The following is a 23,209-nucleotide window of genomic DNA, read 5'->3' on the forward strand; positions in this document are numbered from 1 at the left end:
TTATTTTTTCAAAGTTTTTTGTGATTTTTTTTTATTGTTCCTAGTGCTCCTACTATTATAGGTATTATTTTGCTTTTCCTCATCTTCTATATCCCTTTCAACTCTTTGACTCGTGCTGTATATTTCCTCCGTTTCTCCTTTTCTTTGATATTCACCTAGTGGTCAGCTGAAACAGCAAAGTCTACGATTTGCCAGGACTTTTCTTTCTTGTTAATTATTACGAAATCCGGTCTTCTTGCTTGGCTGGATTTATCAGTTTGTATGTACATGTCCCATAGGATTTTGTGATTCTCATTTTTAAGTACTGTTGCCGGCTTATGTTTGAACCACTTGTCTGTGCGTTCGACATGCAGTTGTCGCATAATTCTCAGTGTACTGCCCTTCCCACTTTTCGTGTTTCTTCTCGTATTCCTTTCGAGCCAATTTGCTGCATACACTTATTATTATTATTATTATTATTATTATTATTATTATTATTATTATTATTATTATTATTATTATTTCTGTTTTATTAGCAAGTGTTATAATAGTTTTTGCTGTTATTATTGTTATTATTAATAGCAGTAACGTTATTATTATTAATATTATTATTATTATTATTATTATTATTAGTAGTAGTAGTAGTAGTAGTAGTAGTAGTAGTAGTAGTAGAATACGGCATAAGCACGTTGACGCAGGTTTCTTGTAAGATCACGGGATTTAAGCAACAGTAAACCTGAATATTTGGGAATTCCAGGTAGCGTATGTGCTCAACGCTTATCTCGGCATTGTTTCCAGCCAGTTCGGGACCTCTCCTTGTTACTGGCCCCAAGCAGTGACGATTCAGGAAGGCGTGGTTTGGAATTGCGCAACCTTTGACCCATAATTACATGAGCAGCTACTGCTATAGGTTGTTAAGGGTCTCTTGAGATTAAGCGGAGGCATCGCATTATTATTATTATTATTATTATTATTATTATTATTATTATTATCATTATTATTATTATTATTATTATTATTATTATTATTGGTAGTAGTAGTTGTAGTCGTAGTAGGAGGCAATGGAATGTAAAGCTGCGAAAACGATTTTCATAGCGATAACTTGTCTCTCCTTATTTCTCTCTTTTAACAGCAGTTGCAGTAGCTACTGTAGAAATGAAAATACTACATTATTATATTCGTCACGTGATTAGCACTCATTTATTTTATGGCACAATTGGTGATCAATTAGTGATTAGGCCAGATGCTGTGTTTTGTGATAACTCAGGCGGTGTCCTGGTTCTACGGTATTTATATGAAACGACCCTTTGCCAGAGGAGAGTTACTTAGTTGAGGAACCCAGCTTCCCGGTTGTTAGACACGATATTAAACGATAGGCACATGGGAACGTAAACGGATCGAGATGGCGTCGACTATAACCGGCGGCATGAGTCTCTTCTTTAGTCTTTAAGCATCAAATTATAACACGATTAGTCGGCTTCATTCCTATTCTAGGAATGAAATCCTGGTAAACAGCAACAATATGACACTATGTGTCAACCCGTGGAGGATTACCTTAGTCAAGAAACATCCTGGGAACGGAAGCAATGAATTCTAACATATATCGATGCATCCGTTCAGTTTCGAAAGACAAAGGATACTCCCATGTAGGAGCAACTGCGCGTGTAATTGTGAGGCAAGTGTTGGCCAATCTCTAACCATACCTATCTTATATCGGCACTATTTGAGGCCAGTGGAAAGGAAAAATCCAGGACGACTGGAAACAATGCCGAGATAAACGGAGAGCACATACAGCAGGTACATGACAGAAGGTCCCAAATGGTCACCCATTTAGTACTGAGTAGATTCAACGTTACTTAACTTCTGTGATCCAGGGTTAACCGGTGTGTCAATGTGATTCTTCCCTATATATAACTATGTGTATATAACGTGATTCTGCCGTATATATAACTATGCGTATATTAGGTCGGTTTAAAAATAATGTCACTTTTTGACATGAACATCAAAAAACGACATTATTTTTGCACTAAACTAATAGTTACTTGAAAGTCTTCTGCAAAAAGTGAATGCATACCTGAAATTGGCTTTATCATTTCTCCGGGCCGTTCATTTCCTGGTGAGTATTTCTTACTGTCGGATTCTGGCTGGGGAAGTGGCAGACCTCGTCTTGATGTTAATGAAGATTCAACAACACGCAATGCAGATTGTAATATATAAGAGGATCTTAACTATTTCTTTTTATAAAAAAATATTCACATATATTACAATTACAACAAAAAACAATTAAACTTTAAAAAGCCTTAACTAACCCTAACAACTTATTGTATCGGGGTTGATTATGTGACGAATATGATGAGTAGGAGAATGTGTGTGCGAGAGAGAGAGAGAGAGAGAGAGAGAGAGAGAGAGAGAGAGAGAGAATCTACGTTTGGATTTAGGGACAGATAAAGAATGGGGAAAATTATTGACAGTAGTTTCAGCCAGACGGGCGTTTCTCGTGAAAGATTGGCGAGAGAGGGCCAGAGATTGGAGCACTTGCCATGGAAATAACGATAAAACAAAGATAGGCTCGCAACGTTTCTTCTGTGGGAGAGAGGCTGAAGAGAAGTGAAAAGGGCATCCCCCACTAAGCTACGAAGTCTATTTTGTACTCTGTCAAGGCGGGATAGGCTGTTTTTAGCAGCTCCTGCCCAGATGTGGCAGCAGTACTCCATCCTTGGACGTACTTGACTTTTATACAGAATAGATAATTGCATCAAAAGGTAGATATCTTCTTGAGCGTTCGAAGGATCCCACCATTTTCCCAGCATCCTTGGCAACAGACCTGATGTACGTGTTCTATTGCAGATCAGGAGTAAAGGTTAAACCCAGTAGCTTGTCAAAACAAGGAGCCTCCCTCAGACGAGAGACATCCATTTCAATTGATGCCAGATGGGGGTCAGAGCGTTGATTATGTAAAGATAGAAGCTTAGTTTTGGATGCATTAAAATTGACCAGCACCTCTTCCCCCACTGTACCAAGCGCTCAAGATCAGAGGAGAGAAAATTAGAGAGAACTTTGTCATTTACGGCCTTTGAGGTGTTGCCATAGATGGTCGTGTCATCAGCATAGATGTCAACGAATGATTTAAGTATGTGTTTTGGAAGATCATTGATGTAGATCCGGAAGAGAGTTGGCCCCAGAATGGACCCCTGAGGGACACCAGCATTAATACTGTGGACCTCTGATTTCTGCCCATCAACCACTACTCTTAAAACCTATCGGTGAAAAATGATTTAATAATTACCTAGCATTCCCGAAATGGTCACCCATTTAGTACTGGCCAGCCTCATCGTTGCTTTATATCGGAGGTTATTTAGGTAACACACACACACACACACACACACACACACACATATATATATATATATATATATATATATATATATATATATATATATATATATATATGCGTGTGTGTGTGTGTGTGTGTGTGTGTGCGTGTGTCGCCTGAGATAAAAAAAAAATCTCATAAAGTTTTTTCTCCACTTAATCGTAAAAACAAATTAAAATTTACAGGACTAAATGAAATTTACTTTGTTCTGTAAAGACTACCGTAGTTTCTTCCAATATCATTTTGTTTTGGATTTGTTTAATTCCGCCGCGTGAAACCTACAAAGTTTGATAAATAATGAAATTATTTGAAATTCAGGTACTTATGTTATGATAGTTTCGCATATTCTTAGAGCAAATAATCCTACATCTTATTTAGACAAAATAATTAATTGATTCCAAAACCTTTTAAAAAATATTTAAGAACAATCCATCGAGACAAAAATCTCAGTGATTTGTGTTTTGTTTTGAAATTTTTAATTTTAAATTCTATTCAAAATAGTAGAAAAACGTTTTATATTATTCTGCTTTTAAAAATCAGGCGTTTCTCTTTTTTGAAAAAAATAGTTTCTCAAGAGTATTCGATTTTAATAGATTTTGATTCGTTTAAGAAAAACAACAATTTTGTTTTTCTTTTCATTTTTAGCCGTGCTTAGTGTTCAACATTCGAATATTCTACATTATCTAAGAATTCACTTAGCATAGAAGGGTTTGCCCTACGTTGACTAAGAACAGATTAATTTAAGTGTGATATCAAAACAAACACTACACTTAATCTTAGCCTGAAGGCCAGAATATTAACAACGTTTCCATTATGTAACGATATTTTTAAGTGTAGATTTAAACATTAATACATCAGTGATTAAGCTTGGCATGTTGGGTCATGCAAGATCATTAAAAGTTAAACGACTTAGGGAACTAGTCAGTACTTAGATGAATGACTATTTCGGGATACCAGTTGTTGTATCTAGGTATTCTAGTGACCTGGTAAACCGAAGGATAACTACCAATATAGGACCTTTTGCGAATTGTCCTGTGCCGTTCCTTGTGATTAGTACTAATCGGACATTAGCATAGAAACACATGATTGAATATCGTAAAACAAAACATCAGTATCTTTTAGTTAAGTTTGACAATTGTACAGGTTCTTCAAGTGCGCATGATTATCTCTTTTATTTAGTAAAGTACGTGATTGTAATCAGGCAGTCATTTCACATATTTCGAATTTCCAAAAGAGATAAAGATTACTATCGACTTAAACTTAAAACGTTGTGTAAAAATAGAAAAAAACGGGGATATTTTGCGGCATTTTAGATGTTGGATTCCGGAATTTGTGAAACTAACTCAATGGTTGAGAATTTTTTTTTTCATACTCACCTGGTGTTAGGAAGAGAATGTGCAAGACGATAATGAAGATGAAGAGGAGGAGGAGGAGGAGGAGGAGGAGTGACTATTGTAAATTGATTATCATTTCTTGCAATATTCGCGCCCCAGACGCGGCCGTCTTGTCCTCGTTAAAATCACGCTGTGTTCTCGCTGCGTACGAAGAGTTCAGACACCGGCGAGATGTTTTTACAAGATGGCAACCACTGAGTTTCAGACAACCGAAGAGAATCGCCATTTTGTTTCCACACCCCCGCTTACCATTATTCCTCTAACGTTATTATTTAAAAAAATCGCCTTTTCTCTCTTTTGATTTTTTTTCTTTCAGCTATCTTTTTTTTTTGTACTCTACGATATTGTTTATTTGCGTCATTTTTAAGTTCCTTAATTATATATATATATATATATATATATATATGTGTGTGTGTGTGTGTACATATATATTAAGTAATAAATGGTCCTTCAATTATTAAGTTCTTTTTATTTCATACTTAGAAAGAAATCGTCTTAACAATTTAAAACTTTCAACAATACAGAGGCATATCAATTCTTACATATACATGCAGTGATTTGCTAGGCATTTTATTATCAATTAATAGCGGGTTCTGCCCAGTCAATATAGCATATACTCTTTACTGAAAATACTTGAAACAGTAACTTAAAAATAATTATTTTATATATAACATTGTGGAATCGACGGATCAGAATAGTTTTCATTTATTTTCATAGGTAGACAGATAGATAAACATTAAGGTTTCGATAAAAAAATTATTTAACCTGTAAAAATAACCAAAAATAAAGTAAACTTAATTTGAGTTGTCATTTAAAATTAACTAATAGATCCAAAGTCATTTTACATGAACTCGGTTCCTCTTAATAAAGAGACATTTAAACATAATGATTCATATTTGCACAAATATACGAGGTGTCTTCAAGACACTCAAAAATTCAGTGAGTTATTACTATACATCTTACTATATAACTGATTAATTTTTATTATTCAGGTTCAAATGAACAGCTAGCGCAGGAAATTGAATACACACTACTGAAGCCTGATATCACAGCTGGTGAATTTCAAAAATGCGGTCGGGGCATGAGGACACTTTAGAAGAATGGTATTCAATAAAATTGTTTTAAACTTAAGAAAATGCCACAAAACGCATGGAATGCTTCAGACTGCTTTTGGACCAGCTTGCATTACTCGAGAATCAGTTTCCTAAGTGACATAAGAGATTCAACGGTTAGAGATAGTATGTGAGAGATGTTGAAAGGCGTGGAAAGAGTAAGGATGCAGAACACCAGAGTTGATTGGCCAAATAAAGAGCATACAGTGCACAGTTTTACAACAGCGTTAGAACTGTACACATAATTAATCACAAGGAACTGAAGATGCGAATGATTTACGCGAATGCACGAGTTTATAACTCCATCCTTGTCACAGACTATTTAACCAAGGTGAACATCAAGACAGTTTCTCATCCTCCCTATTGTCTAAATCTTGCTTCCTGTGACTTTTAGTTATTCTCTAAGCTCACCGACAGCAATATTAGTTTTTTATCAAAAGTTCACACACTTATATTGAACTTTTATTAATGCCTCATTCGTGTGAATCTCTTGTCTGATAGCTAGCACTTTATATATGTTATCATTTAAACGAATACAAATAAGCAAAGAACAAAAAACAAATATTTATTAGAAATGGAAGGAAGACAAAACGACTTTAATTTTTTTAAACATCGTTTTATTTTTTTTTTAAATGAACAATTAATATTTCAACAATATAAAGTATTTTACAAGAATTTTTTTATAAATAATCTTTGTTGTATACACGACAGTCTCTCAAAATAAAACCCGGGTATCATTTATCCTCCATTAAATCTACTAATAACATCGTTAAGGCCGATTGCTTTACAGAAATGCCGTGATTTAAAAGCTTGTCTCTCATTAAATTGATATTTTATTTTTAGTAATTTTTTGGATCAAAATTGAAACATCTTTTTTTTAATGATAGTATGTTAAAGAAATGATTAAAAAATATTATTGGTAGTCTAGAGTTAACACACTTACCTTCAATTATTTTGTGGTCAGAACTGTTACAGTTATTGCAACGTGTATGTATGCCTCAATTGTGTTAATCGGGTGGCAGAAAGGTAGCACTTTAAATACGTTATCCTTTAAACGAAGACAAATAAACAAGAACAAAAGCAAATATTTATCATAGAAATGTAAGAAAGACAAAACCACATTAAATTTTTCTTTTAATTTGTTTTTATTTGAAAAGAAATAAACAACAAAGATTGCAACACTGCAAAGTATTTTTCAAGATATTTTTATGATATTTATTTTGGAGACATGAAAATTTCTCAATTGTTGATCGCGGACGGTCTGATAGTTTTTAACACTTAAGATATAAATACCACATATAATTAAAACAAGAATTTTAGTAAAATGTCAATCTTTGTTAATTAACTAGCAGAGAGGGGTGCCATTGCCGTGTCATAAAATACACTAAAATCAATTTTAATTCTTGCAGACTTCGTATTTGTTATTCCAAAACCAGTTCTCTATTAAATATTATAGTGTACCTAATATATACTAGTGCTTCCAAAAGATTTTTAAAAAATGACATGAGAGGCATCAGCTAGAATCCAAACTAAAATACCTAGCATCCCAGACGCTTTCCCTCCTGATGTAACCATCGAGAGATAGGCAAAAAAAAATAATATTAAACGACTTGAAGACATTGAAGACATATTGTCTAGAAAGAAATAAAAATATGTTAGTAAGTTGAAATGAACATTTTGCTTTTCAACTTGCCAATAAAGGCATGTACGCGTTATTAGCCTAATCAAACAAATATTATACTCATTGTAAAACATTCTTGGTGTATGATTACTATTTTGCATTAATTTAGGTGGTATGTGACCAGTTTAAGAGTTTATCGGTTAAATATTTACACACACAGACGCATATACCTACTGATTTATTTTTATAGATTTGCAGAACAGAGGGAATACGTACAGATGAGACATTGCCAAGTCTGTTGTAAAAAAATAATCTTGCTCTGCGGGACGAGAAAACCTCTCATAACTATCACTCTTAATAACTACAAGCTATCATTCACCCGTTCATTGAATCCTGCTTCCGCATCTCGGCTGCTGCAATAAGTACTTTTCACTTCTTTTTGAGATGCAAATAAGTAATTTATGACCTCCTATTTTCCTCACCGTCAGTCACGCTCCACCCTCTGTGGAATCATCGTAAAGTTTAATCATATATCTTGTTTTATAAGCACTTTCACGTAATGTGCTTGGATGAACTTAGTGCACTTGTATAACCTGGACACAAATGCCACCAACTTACCGGATTAAACTCCTAAAGCCACTCCATCACTGTGAAGGACCTCCTGATGCCGGAAGATGTTCTACCTTTATATCTGATTTTGTCGGACTTTTAGACTTTAGAATTACCTTCCTGCAGCCTGATAGTAACAATATTCATAAATTAAAATTTAATGTGAACAAACACCTTGTGGAACTATTCGCCCAGGTTGGATTGAATATAACTGGCTGCTTATCCATAAATTAGTTACACTTCAATAGAAATAGTGTTTATTTACCGAATAAAAATAATAAGTTAAACTGATACAAAAATGGGTTGCGCTTAATCTGTTTTGACAGTCTACTTTCTATGTTTTTTTTTGTTTTTTTTATTACATTTTCACCCCCAAAAAGGCACATTGCCACTTTGATTTAGGGGCCTACTATCAGGGGCATAAGCTACAGGGGTACTATGTGGGGAGTTGGGCGGCAAGATGTCGGTTCACGTTACACTTAAACTTCTGCATGTCAGTACAGTTGGGGAAGCAGGGACCCGGAAGGGAATTTCAAAGTCTAGCGCTTCTGGGGAAGAAACTACTGGAGTAGAAGGCTCTCTTATATCTAGGGATCTCTACTGTGAAGGGGTGGGATCTTGCTGCTTGTCGGGTTTGTCGGGGGTATTTACGTCGACGGGGTACAAGTGCTTGCAGTTAGTAAGAGCATTCACCGTTAAAATACTTGTAGAACAGGCAGAGGGATGCTACATTTCGTTGATGAGACAGAGGCTGAAGCTTAGATGACAGTTCAGGACCTATTAGGTTGGCGACTCTCTTTTGAACCTTGTCTAGGAGTGAGAGACTAGTGGCAGATGCACCAGCCCAAATATGACAACAATATTCCATACATGGGCGAATGGTTGCCTTATAGAGATACAGAATACTTTCGGGCGTTAGTAGCTTTCTAGCATAGTAGAGAGAACCTACTTTTTCGCAGCGATCCTGGCAACGCTCTCAATGTAATTGTTCCAACTCATGTTTTCTGTGAACGTTAGGCCGACGATGTTAAAAGATGTACTTTCAGATAATGAGTCTTTGGCCATTGCTATTGGTGGCAGAGAAGGTGTATTTTAGTTATTGAAGGAAACAAGTTTAGTCTTGGCCCATCTTTCATCTGTGACCATCCATTTTGTCCCCATTCCACTACAGATTGGAGGTCGTCCTCTACTGTTTCTGCCATTTCTTTAGATAGGTGTTCATTTTTTTCCTGTCCTGTTTGTTATAGAGCGTGGTGTCATCAGCATATATACCCATCTCACAGATAATTTTGTCAGGGAGGTCATTTATGAATATTAGGAATAATAGAGGTCTAAAGATAGACCCCTGAGACACTCCTGCATTTATATCATATTGTTTAGATGTACAACCATCGAACAGCAACCTGGATATTTTCTCTTATCTAAGAAGGATTTAATTATGTTAAGTATGCGTCCAATGATACCATATGATCTGCCTTTCCTGAGAAGACCATCATGCCATACCTTGTCAAAAACCTTAGATATATCTAGAGCTATCGCTCCACATTCTCCGGCTTTGTCAAGTGAATTGTATATATGCTCAGAGATTACAGTTAGGATGTCTGCCGTGGAATGGTTTTTCCTAAATTCATATTGTTAGTCGGTCAGAACTTTAGCATCTGTAAGGTGATGGATTAGAGCTTTGTTTATTATGGACTCAAATATTTTCCCGGAAAGTGTGAGGAGGCTAATAGGGCGCTAATTTACTGTGTCAGTTCTTTCGCCAGAATTCTTGAAAACTGGTAGCACAGAAACAGTTTTTCAGTAGGCAGGAAAGCAAGATTTCGTTCCTCATATTTCATAAAGATATTGATAAAGGGAGACAATTCTGCTTTCCGGCTTGGCGTTTATTTACAGTGGAAATCATGTGGATATTTTGAATTCTATCATATGATTCGCTATTATTCAATTGTTCCTTTGTTAATCTAATTAACAGAAAACTTTTAAAGGTCTTTAGCGCTGAATAGGGAGAAAGAAATATTTCGAAAATACAGAATCCCATAAACATAAGAGATTTTAAAAATGAATCAATAAAAACGATTTTCTAAGTAAGCGTAACCAGCGTTGGCAAATCGTTACAATGGGTCTAATCTAATATAGTTTGAGATCACTTCACGTATATTGTGTAATATTGTCTTTTCTCTTTTGGTCTGTTAGGTTCCGTTTTAAATATTATTAGTAGGAGGGCATGTCGTTACCCAGGAATAAACGAGGATAAACTAATGTTCCACACTTCAAATGCGTTTATTCTCATTGAAATTGATGAAATCGTCCATTTTTAATCAAATCGGTTGATTGTCGTCTCTAATCGGGGATTCGCCGTGGTGCACCGGAAGGAAGATTTACATATGTTCATGTAATGACTTAGTCTACAATACGATGTCCTCTACATTTCCCGGTAGAGAACCTACTGTTAAGTTTAGAAAATTATTTTTATATGATAGCCTAAAGTTAAAGAAAGGCATCATTCTGTCCGTGGTTATGTTCGCGAAATTGACATATGTAGATTTTAAACAGCCTTAGACGTGTATGAACATATCTTCAAACTCTCTTTTACATGTTTTTCGCACTTTGTTATTTTCGCCCAATAAACTTGCTTTGATAACAAACTTTATTCGTAAGATCTTCTGTTTAGTTTTAGTATAAAATGATATTCTCGTTCCTATATGTTAAAATAGCGTTTTCGCAGATAAACCATCGTATTTAATACATATCATTGTAGGAATATTTAATCTATATCCTAATAGTAATATCTAGGTTTATATTATTTTTATACGTGTTCTCTACAGCGTTGGTATAATTCGCCTCAAAAATAGATGTCATATATTTTGGAAAATGGGTAGAAATTTCTGAAACAAACATTTTTATTGAATTCATGGAGGGTTCGTTTATTGAGATATTTTCCAGCATGTAATATTGGCATTATTCAGATTTTCGTTCTCTTCTTCATCCGATCTTAATTTCAACCTTTTCAATGGTGTCCTTGTTGAAATCGGTAATCTTTATATTGTACTTCGGAAGCTCTATGACTTTTCTAAATCAACTCTGTTATTTAACCCATTGTGCAACATCCTTTCATTCCGTCAGCCATGACCGAGTAAAAAAGTTTAAGAATAGAGATTAGATACTCAATCCTGTACAGATTCTCGAATTTGACATTAAGATTTCGAAATTCGCAAAGAAGCATTTGACTAAGGTCGAAGATTATCTTGGCCGAAACGTTTCGAGAATAACGTTCAAGATGAGAATAGTAGTTCGACTATTACATATTACACATTATTATTATTTTGAAACAATATTTTCAACTCATAATTTTTCTTTATTTTCGGGAACCGTTTCAAGACTTACATCAGGCTCCATAGGTAATTATCTGGGTTTTCCTGTGGATACGCTTCCATTTTTTCTTAACTCAAAATTTGAAGAGCTAGGAAGATGGGATTGACACCATTAAAATAAGCGACCTTGTGTGCTCCAGAATTTATTTGTCTACAGAGTCATCATTATTCTCAATGCGCTTTTTCCAGGAATTCAATGATGCATCTCTGCACCTGATGCAAGTCTATGAGAGGAGTTGCTTTCTTTTGTTTCACACACTGTCAATATCTGCAAAAGAGAGATGAAAATTACAGATTCCGAATGCAAAATTTCAGATATAATAAAAATGGACTTTGAAATCCCCCCTGATCCTTTCTGCTAGAATTATAGAATAAGAGCAATTACATTTAGAACGTCTCTCATATATTACCATTATCATTGCTATGTCCGTCCTCTACATTCTGTGTCTTTAAGGCTCCCATAAAACTGCTGGTGTGTGACAAACCTTGCTCACTATTACAATGATCGAAGTCAATGAAGGGATATAAATACCATATATTTGTTATTTGTAATGAGAGAATGAACAATTTATATACTTAAATTTGCAATTTAACATTCCTGTGTATTGATTCCGAATTATCTTTGGACTACGATGCGGCAGATCGCAGTTCCTTCTTACTGACTATCCATTGCATTATAGTCTGAGAGTAAGTTTTTATAATATCAAGTTAATCCATGTCGTATGCGCACGCATTGTATCAACGTAGGACACAACAGATGTGGATCGATTAAATATGGTATCACTAAAGAAATCAATACTGGTTTTAATCATTTTGATTATAATTTAAAAAAAAAAGGAATGCATAAATATAAAACATTGATTTTATTTATTCAAATTATATTCATGTACATATAATAATGGCACGTTTTAATAGTAATTACTCAGACAGACATCTATTTCAAATGAAATATTAACAACAACTTATACGTTTATCGCTGGCAAAAGTTCACTGAGAATCGTGGTGACTATGTAGAAAAATAGATTGCGTAGCACCAAAAGTCGGTTGTTTTAATAGTACTATTCTCGTCTTGGGAGCTCTTCAAATTTTGGAGTTAAAAATGGGTGTAATATTTCGTATAGAGGTATTTACGATGGTCGAATATGAGCACGACTCAACATTTTGAGATTAAAATAGGTAATATTTTCATTAAATAGGATACATTATTACGCAGAATTAATGAATTTAAATTTTATTTTAAGACTCTAAACTTAAATCTTTAATTTAAGACATATGACCTGGATTGTTTATTAAAAATAAACACAAGGATTAAAGCCGTAATTTAGTTAATTCAGATTTCAGCTAGCAATGTCACTTGTTTTTAAGAAAAAATGAAAGAAGCCGTTTGTTGTTGTATGGTAGAACCCTTTATAAACACGTGATATTTTAAAATATATAAAGATATTGAATAAATTTAAGTTACGGATGGATTAGTAAAAAAATGTGGAATATCGATTAAGTCACTCTAGTAAGAATAAACACACCGGACTGCATTATATGATTTTAAATTCTTACATTACAAATAGCAAATGCAAATTATCTATAGCTTTTTTTCACACTAAGTTCATTACGATAGTGAAGTGTGTTTGTATCTTCCACGAGATCTTGTAATAAAAAAAATAGAACATGGAACAGTTTAGTTACATAGACAATTGTGTCGCCAATAAAGAACAACTTTAAGAGATCGTTTAAAAAGGATATAACTTTCTAAATATCTCTGTTCGCGCACGTCTAATTTTTTAAAAAATCCTTTTCATTTGGCTCAAAAAGATCCTCTTGGCCCATTTTCTAATAGAACATTCCCTCGCCAAAATATATAACAGTCAGAGGTTTGTGCTTTCTTTATGATTCTTCTGTATTCAACCTTTTTCAAACATCTCAACAAATCTTAATTTTCTCACAAGGAATTCATCAAAACTCACAGACGTACAGTTGCCACTCCACAGCATATTACACTACAATGACATTTATTAACACAGATTTGTACTGACTGATTACCTTTCTCTATATTTTCAGGTTTCTGGTTATTCGGGAAACGTTATATATTCGCTTGGCACATGCGTAGAAATTATTCTCATTTGTTACCGTTTATCTTTATTAAGAACGATGAAAATTGTCTCATTTCTTACGCTAATTGCACCAGTAACGGATCTGTCCTCAATCAGCCGTCCGACAGACTTGAACATTGTAAAGGCAGTGGCTGTTATCAGTTGGCCTATTGCATTTGTCCTGCTCAGCTCAAGGACGTCTACCTTTTATCCGATCTCTGGCCGGGTAACGTAACTTAGTTGATTCGGGCGGTGTAATGTAAAATATTCCTTAGCGATTTTTTTTCATCTATAAGAAAAAAAAGACTAAATTTAAGGTCGTCAAGCCCAAATAGTCGCTGAGATTATATTGTAAACAAACACAGATATAATTTGATGAACGACATTATCATTATTATTTAATTCTTTTTTTTTCTGCGAATTAATCCACCGGGCAAACTATTCCTAGTAATCTATATATCTATAAAAGTGAACGGGTCTGTGTGCGTGTCTGTATGTATGTCTGTGTACATTTTTTTACGCAATAACTCTGTCAATTATCAGTCTACAGACTCGAAATTTGATATACAGGGTACTGAGATTTATGAACATTTTTGTAATCCTGTATCGGCCAGAAATGTGTCTGTTTATGGGTCAAAGTTCAACGCTTTTACCTTTAAAAACTCTACCAAACTCCTCCGCCAATTTTGGGTGTAAACATTTGAAATTTTAGATATAGATTTCCTGGACATGGATCTAACTTCATACGCTGATTTGAGCCCAAAACAATAAATGTTAAGAGGTTATAAAGTTTAAAAATTTACCGCTTTTTTTTTTTTTTTGCTCAATATAAACCTCCATACATCCGGGCAATGCCAGGCTGAAATGCTAGTATATGATAATCAACAGAGGATTGATTCTCTGATAATAAATACGCAATCCGCATTAATTAAAATATCATGTTTAAGAGTATTGTACGACCGGGCAACGCCAGATTGCCAGCTAGCTTCAAATGTTTTTCCCTGTTGAGTGTCTAATTTTGCTGATGTTGTACATTTCTAAAAGATCCATTCTCTAAGGCTTTTTATCCTTTATTAGAAAACAGGTTAATTTATTGCTAATTGCTTGTTTGCTATTGTCGGGGTCTGTATATTACAGAGCCAGGACGAATGCGTAGGATTTTTCTGTATACCATGAAGGGGGTATATTATGTATGTGCATCTAACTCGTATAACGTCTAGGGGCATAAAACTCACGACAACAGATCAAATTTTACAATGAACATATAACAAAAGGGCCAAATAAAAGTTCTCTAGGGTTGTAACATCGGGCCAAGAGAAACACATCTGGTTTGTCCCTGATCTCGTTTGAATAATCCACGGGAACAGCTGCAAAAATTAAATACTCCCAATTAATCAACAAATATCTGGTTATCTTTTCAGCAACTTTTATTAGTATGTTTCTCTGTTAAAAACTTCCGCTGGTCCTAGACTAATACGTTCTGATCACCTCAACTGGGAGTCGTGGCCGTTTTGTCAAAATTCGGGAGTGATAGAAAGCTATCCGCTTTCTATCACCCCCGATTCTTGACTGATCAAATGATACGCGTTTCTTTTCAAATTCTACCTAATTCCATGGCACTTTAAAATAACCCCTACGTAAGACTACGCCAGACTCTAAAAGTCAACCTATTTTTTTAAATTATTGTATATCTTCTATATTCTTTAATTTTCAACCATCTTAACACAAATAATTTTCTCTGTAAATATTATTTGGCATTCTACTTTTACAAATATTATAACGATCATAACAATCGTCGACTAGCAACATCTTCGCGGGCTGTTATATCTAACACGTGAAGCATCCCACTGGGGAACGCTAACAGTGCTGCCTACGCATATATTTAGGCCAGAATGCTCTTCCGCAAGGTTCTTCAAACTTAAATAATTGTAATACATTTTGGAGCACAAAAGATCGTTTGTGTTACGTGTATCACTCTCAACTACGTCTTTTTACAACTTTTTAATTAAAAAAATATAAGAGGTTTTACATTTGAAACGATCCTCATATCACAAAGCGGGCTCCGTAAACTTATGATGTGCAGCCATCGGTTATCGATGGCAAAAGTTCACTGAGCATCATGGTGACTATGTAGAAAAATGAATAATGTAGCACAAAAGGCCGGTTGTTTTAAGAGTACTATTCTCGTCTTTAGAGCTCTTCAAATTTTTGAGTTAAAAAATTAGGTTCATATATTTTTTGTAGAAAATCCAGCAATATATGTTTGATTTGAGCCTTCAATTAAAACCATTTTATGTAGACTAAAATCAAAATAAAATTCTCCTTAACTTAAAGGCAATTTATTTGCTAACTACCGGGGGGTACCCGGCGTTACCCGGCGTTCCCTGGTTTTTAGAGGCGTGTGTGTTTGGGGGGGGGTAATAAAATGTAAACAAAGCGAAGTCATAACCCTGTTTAAATAGTAAAAAACAAACAATGTTAAAACTATTTTTAAGAATTCGTGTAAAAAAACAATTAAAAAATGAACCTGATGCAATACGAACGGTCCGGTGTGTTTGAAAAATCCTAAAAAAAGTTTGAAGGGAGATGGGGGAGCTCGCACTCTAATCATTGAGGCGAAAGCGCCAAAGGAAAAAAAAACGTGATGAATTAACTAAAAAGTGAAATAGGTCAAATATCAATTCCGCAGGGAAGTTTATTTTGGTTTAGTTTCATTAGTCACATCACACTGAAATTCTAAATGAATATTTTTCTTTTATCCAATTCTAAATGAATTTATTTGTTTTAATTTTAATTTAAGTGTAATGCAAGTGTATTCACGATATCGTTGCGTTGTAATCTATGTGTACAAATAAATGTTGAGTTGAAAGTACTAATAAATAAAGGTCATAGTTAGATTTCACGGTTAGAGTCGTTAAAACCGGAAGTAAAATCCGTTTATCTCGCAGATTGTGTCTTACACTAACGAAAACAAAAAGCAAAAAGAAAACAATAATAGTAATCGCGTTTTCGCGTTTTTTTTTTAAATTTCTATTTTATTATGGAAAAAACAGAAAGCATAAATCAGGAAAAAAAGATTTTAAAAACAGAAACGGCATAAGTAAGCTTGTACAACTCCAAACCGGTGAGTTTCCTCGTAGTGTTCCTTGTGAACCCATCGCTGCGGTGTAAATGGGGAGAGGGGAAAGAAGGAATCTAATAGAGAGAAAAGATGTTGCAACTTCCATTGGATCTAAGGTATTTGTGCAGTGGACTCTTACCGGGAAAAATATAGGAACGTACAATTGTCGAGATACTGTAGAGGTAATAGGTCTATAGCAAACCTCAGATAATGTGCGACAGTATGTATGCATTACACTTGCATGTAATGTCATGATTTTTAATCCTATTAAGGTCAAAGTTGGAGGGGAAAATGAGGTAATTTTAATTATATAGACAGAAGATAGATAGATAGATAGAAGAGAAGAGAAGAGAAGAAAAGCTGTGATCATGTTAGTATAATTTGTTCAAAATGAATAGAGATAATGCATGTTTTTTTTCAAATGAATCAAAAATATTGATCGAAAAAAAAATTGCAGCAGAAATGAAATTTTAAAGATGGATCTGAAAATCGTTTAGTTCATACTTTACAACTCCTGTCACCAGATCAGACTCCAATGTTTCACTTAAATGTTATGTAAATAACAAAGTCTAAGTATACAGGTATATACGTTCTATTTATTTAGATGTCAGCTAACAATGACAACTGTTTTCAAGAAAGATGAAAGAAACTATGTGTTGCTGTATAGTATTAAACTTTATAAACTCGTATTACTTCAAAATATCGAATAAATTTTAATTTCTTTGAATTGTTTAAAGGTATTACGATAGTCTAATATGGGCACAACTCAACATTTTAAGATTAAAATATATTTTCAGTAAATAGGACACATTATTACGAACCATTAATTACGCAGAATTTCTGGATTAAAATTTGGCTTTAAGAATCTAAACTTAAGCTTTTAATATCAGGCACATGACCTGGATTTTTTTTCAAAATAGGCATACGGATTAAAGCCGTAAGGCTGGGTTCAATTATATATTGATTTTAGTCGTCGTAAAAATATATTACAGTTGTCCTAAATGTTCTGTTCGAGTAATTTTGACCCATCTTGGAACATGAACACTTATAATTCTAAGTTATAAGTAGTTATAAACCATAAACGACCCGTTTGTTTACAATTTTTATCAAAGTCACTTCTGGGGATTTTTGTTTTATTTTTATTAATCAACATAAACCATTTGTCGATTTTAGCCGTTCCCGGTGTTTAGATAACGATAAAAAAAAAGGCGGGTGAGGATGAAAATTGATTATGGGGTTTAATCCTGGGTCGGGATACAATACCAATGACTGCGTGATGACAGGAGTGGTGCCGATGATCTCTTGCTGAGCGGTGCTGGGTGCAATGCGTGTGATGATAATTTTTAAAGCTATCGATGATATTATTACTGAATTAAGCAAAGTCGAGGTCGGGACATTTCTAATTGTGGCGGGCATGTGTCTGGCGGCTTCAATATTAACGATACTTGCGTGAATAACAGTACTATTGTATTGAAGGTTGTGGTGCTAGTGGTGTCGATGGGAATGAAGGCGGAGTTTGTGGTAGTAATGGTGACGGTTGTATAATGACACGGGAATAATGGGAAGCTGGAGATGAATGTGATATTCTTGATTAGGATACGAATACTAGTGACGTAGAAGACAGAGCTAGCGGGCTCGACAGTGGGGGCCCGTTCCTACTCTCCCGCACCTACCCAACGTCTTTCCGTGCGTCAAAACACATTTTTACCTCCTCAGTCGGTTTCCGATCATGGCTGCCAAAATGGCTGCCAAGCATCGATTGCAAAATTCGGTTTCGATTATAAAAAGTCATTTAAAATTGGGAACGGGCCACCAAATCGATGCGAACGGACCCCCCTACAGCGTTGTGCACATTTCTATTCGTTTAACAACTATTTGCGCTGGTTCGTATGATTACAACATTAAGGAATTAAGGTTTATAGATGTATGTGTTCGTGTTCTTTGGTGTGCGTGTGTTCATATTGAAAAGTTATAAAATGCAACGCCAATGTATTTCACATTCGTACCTTTTTTTAACAAGGGATTAACCACTTATAGAGGCCCTAAGCCCACTCATGGATAAGGGTTAAAAATGTAAGATGATAGTATAGTTATTGTTAATCGCGTAGATTTGGTGGAATTTGGATCATTTTAGGGAACGGCTCAACAAGAACTTCTTTACATTGGACTTTAATGCTACCGTATTGCAATTGGCCGGAAACGGAGTCCAGTGGAACATAAGATGGGCTATTATAGGAAAGATGCTTTGTTCATGGAATTAGTGTTTAGATTTAGGCAACGATAGAGAGTGGGGGAATTGTTAAGAGTTGTTGTAGCGAGTTGGATGCCTTTTGAAGATTTGATGGGGGAGGGGGTTCGTAGATTGAAGCGTAGATACTTCTTGTACGTACATAAAAAATGCAGTCATGAATTTATCGAAGATGGGGTTTGGGGATTTATCTGATGTCACTAAAGTAAAATATTTCGACTTAAACTATTCTAAAATTAATTGTCCTAAAAATGGTATTATGGGGTCCCATAAGATAAAACCATACAATTTAAATTAAGCTACATTTCACAATGTAAAATTCATTTTATTGATTTGAAGATATTTAGCACAGTTATTTGTATAATAAAAGATAGAACATAATCACTGTTAAAAATATAAAAATGTCTGCATTTACAATAAATAAATAGACAAGCGACATGTTTTTTCCATTACCGAAATATTTAGCTGAAAATAATTTTTGAGAGTGTTATGAATTGATGCATAAATCAGTGAAAAACGTGGCGGAAATAAAAATCAATTAAATAAACAACTAATTAGTACAATATGTTTAGGACAGCTGAATAGGGTCTCGTTCGTTCCCTATAGACTCTAAAACGGCTGAACCGATTTTTTTTTCGAAATCTAACACGAAGGTACTTAATGTCTCAGAGAGTGTTCTTGCGAAGATATTTTATCGGAATCCCACCAATAAGTATAGAAAATCGATGATCGAATAAAATCCGATTAAAAAATAAAGTCTGATTCTGACCAAGGTTTACACTTTTATATAGCCTAACATCACAAGTGCATTTATGATGATCACCATAGAAAAGGCAAGCATATAAAATCAACTGTAAATTGATTTATGAGCAATCGGCCCGTCCGAAATAAATGTTTCTTGTTAGAGCAGAATTACACCATGATAGCTGACTTTTGTACGTTTTACTTAAAATCAACATTTATGCCCCCCCCCCCCACCAAAAAAAATCGTAAACTGAACAGTTGCTTCTTTGAAGAACACAGACGCGATGAAAATTAACGTTTCTGTTTAGAACGCAATTAAACAATGATACTTGAATTTTACGTTTTAAACCTTAAGTGAAAGCATGTTTTACAGATAATTTAATTCAAAAATCTAGAGTAGTCTCTCTAGGGTCCAAGATAGACAACAGCGTGTTATGGTCTAAGTCACCGCGAAGAAGAACGTGAAGTTTCCCATCTGTACACCGCAGGGAGGTCCCTAACTATGGCAAATAACCGATTAATTTGATTGAAAACTCGGTGATTTCATTGATTTTAATGACAGTAAAAGTTTTGGAAGTGTGAAACATTCGTTGTTCCTCATTCAATCGTGAGCTACTTGAGTATACCTGCTAATATATATATATATATATATATATATATATATATATATATATATATATATATATACGTGTAAGAGGGCGGCCGGATCTAACGGGGCGTAAAATACGCTTAAATAGAATATTTTGATTTTTCCAGATTCTGTATATATCATTATAGAATCATAATTTCAAAAGTAAAACAAAAATATCGGGGTGCCATCAGCTAGAATCGAAACTGCAACCTTCAAAGCCGGTGATGTTACCAATGTAACAACGTGACATGTACTTAAGCTGATATTAAAAATTAAAAATAAATTAAGATAAATTTGCAAAATGTATACAGATTTTTTTTTTTATTGCGACCCATATTTTAGCAATTAAAAACTATTTTAACGGGCTAAAGACCCAGTAAAGAACGCTCCTAAAAAAAATCCAATCATTTGAGGCCTTTAGCGCTTCTTTGCGACTTTTAGTTCCGGGGGAGATAGAGTTTGAACATATAGTCAGACAGATAGGCTTATAGCTTAGATAGTTAGGAGAATAGGGTAAATTCAATTCTATAAAGAAGAGACTTATCGGGATAATATAACGCTCAATAAATTTCATTGGAGCTTATATAGGAAACAATAAGTGGAAACTGATGTCACAAAAACTATATGTTGGTGAATATAGAATGATTCATTTATTTAATAAAGGTATACAAACATTTAGTTGGTGGAGAGAGGGGACTCTTATTCCAATGTATTTCGAAATTTAATATGTCTCATCATAAGATTAGAGAAGATGCTATCGAACATAATGGGGATGCGACATCTAGCGTGGGATTTATCAGGAACAAAATAAATAAATGAAAATATTGATATTGTAAATCTTTTATGGAATTCTAAGATAAAGGAGGAGCGTAATATATAAAGTGTAATGTAAAAAGGTCAACATTGATATTGACCTTTTTTTAGCAGGAATTTATTCTTATTGAGACAGCACTGTATAACATCTAATTTTTTTTATTTATTTAAGATTTCTTATATATAATATGTTTCAAGTAAACACAGATTTCTTATATATATTATGTTTCAAGTAAACACAGATTACATCTTTTTTAGTTTACTTGGTCTATACTTTCTACCCTTATCTACTATTGACCGTTTTAATTCAAACATTTTTATGTTTACATAATTCGAAAACCCAATCACCTAATACAGCTGTCTTCTTTTTATTTCTAAGAATCATTTTTGCTCTATCCTCATTTCTATTATTATCTTCGTCCGTGTTTGGTTCAGTCTCATATTCGATTTTAAATGATGCAAAGTGGTTCGTGAATTTGTCAGTAAAAACATTCTGCCCCCTCTTGGCATGCCTGCTTACAATTATCCACCTTAACTTCACATTTGTACACTGTTTCAGACATCAAGCAGTTGCCCCCCCCCAAATAACCTTCGTTAGGTATTCTACCATTACATTTTTGCCACAAATCTAGTTTACGAAATACATTCTATTTTTATTTACTAGTTTGTTTATTTTACCATTATTGCAGCCTATTATAGTGGTGTCTATATTGGCAGCGGTTGAGAATGAAAGTTTAACCGTGTTCTAATTAATTATTCTACTTAATCTATTCTCCGGAAGGAATCACTGTAATACTATTTATTTTTGTCAAATATATTCTCGTTTTGAAATATCCCAGATATTCTTTTTGATACACTGATAATAAGTGCTTTATAATCCACAGTATATCTAAAAGAATATACGTTACCGTTTTGTAAATCACATAACCATTGTAATTTAACCGCGTTTTTAACGCGTTATAACATACTTTTATGTGTTGTTATGTATCTTTTTTAAACAAGACCAAAATACAAAAAAAAACAAGAACAAAATACAAGTAGAACACTGTAGATTACGTGGAAATGGATCAAACTTTTTAATTTGATTTGAGTCCAAAACAATAATTGATAAAGAGGTAAAAATTGGAGTCAGAGTTTAAAAAAATTTGACTATTGCAGTCTCTACCAACTATTCAGCCAATTTTAGGTTTATACATTTGAACTGTTAAATAAAGCGTACTCAGACATGCAGCAATGTTTTTAATCCATTTTAGGGTGGAAATTTGGCTTCCAAGAGGTTAAAGATTAAAGATTTTACCTTTCCAGACTCTACCAAACTCCTCTGACAATTTTGAGTCTAAACACTTAGAATTTTAGATGTAGTTTCCCTGAGCATGAGTCAAACTTTTAAATATGCGCATACACATGCACATAAAGTTATGAACAATGCACAGAGATCGAGCAAATCCGAGCTGAACTGCTAATATATCTATAAAAGTGACATAGTTTGTGTGTCTGAATATGTGTGTACATTTTCCTACCAAATTACTCTGTCTATTTTGGGTCTAGATACTTGGGATTCGATATAAGGGATATTGAGATTCGGGAAAACATTTTTAATTGGTTTTCGCCTGGAAATTTCACTGTGAAGGGGTCAAATCTCAACGATTTTATTTTTGAAGACTATACCAAACTCCTACGCCAATGTTGGCTCTAAACACTTGAAATCTTAGATGTAGATTACTTGGCCATCGATCAAACGTTTTTTCAATTGATTTGATCCCAAAATATTAAATGTTATGCGGTAAAAATTGGGGTCAAAAGTTTTAAAAAATGACCGTTCAGCCACTTTTTGGTCTAATGATTTGGAGTTTTACATGAAGTGTATTCAGACAGGGTAAGCTTTTTAATGTGCCTTCTTCCGGAAATTTGGCTACCAAGAAATCAAAGTTAAAAAGATTTGACATTTGCGGTCTGTAAAAAACTATTAAGCTAATTATGGGTCTAAACATTTGAAATTTTACATAAAGAGTATTCAGACATGCAGCAAGTTTTCAATAAGTTTTTGGGCGAAAATTTGGTTGCCACGACGTCAAGGTTGAAAGAGTTAACTTTTGTAGACTC

General features: G+C 34.2%; 1 long non-coding RNA gene across 2 annotated transcripts in view; it reads right to left on the reverse strand.

The window, feature by feature from the left end:
• Window positions 1–6,984: 6,984 nt before the first annotated feature.
• LOC145296010 (uncharacterized) overlaps window positions 6,985–23,209 on the reverse strand; it is a 95,346-nt gene continuing 79,121 nt past the window's right edge. For both annotated transcript variants that reach the window (XR_013869938.1, XR_013869939.1), the window contains one exon: window positions 6,985–11,730. This is a non-coding gene — a long non-coding RNA (uncharacterized LOC145296010). The remainder of the gene's footprint in view (window positions 11,731–23,209) is intronic.

This window comes from Euprymna scolopes, chromosome 16, assembly GCF_053919585.1.
Source record: "Euprymna scolopes isolate OS-2025 chromosome 16, ASM5391958v1, whole genome shotgun sequence".
Lineage (NCBI taxonomy): Eukaryota > Metazoa > Mollusca > Cephalopoda > Sepiida > Sepiolidae > Euprymna > Euprymna scolopes.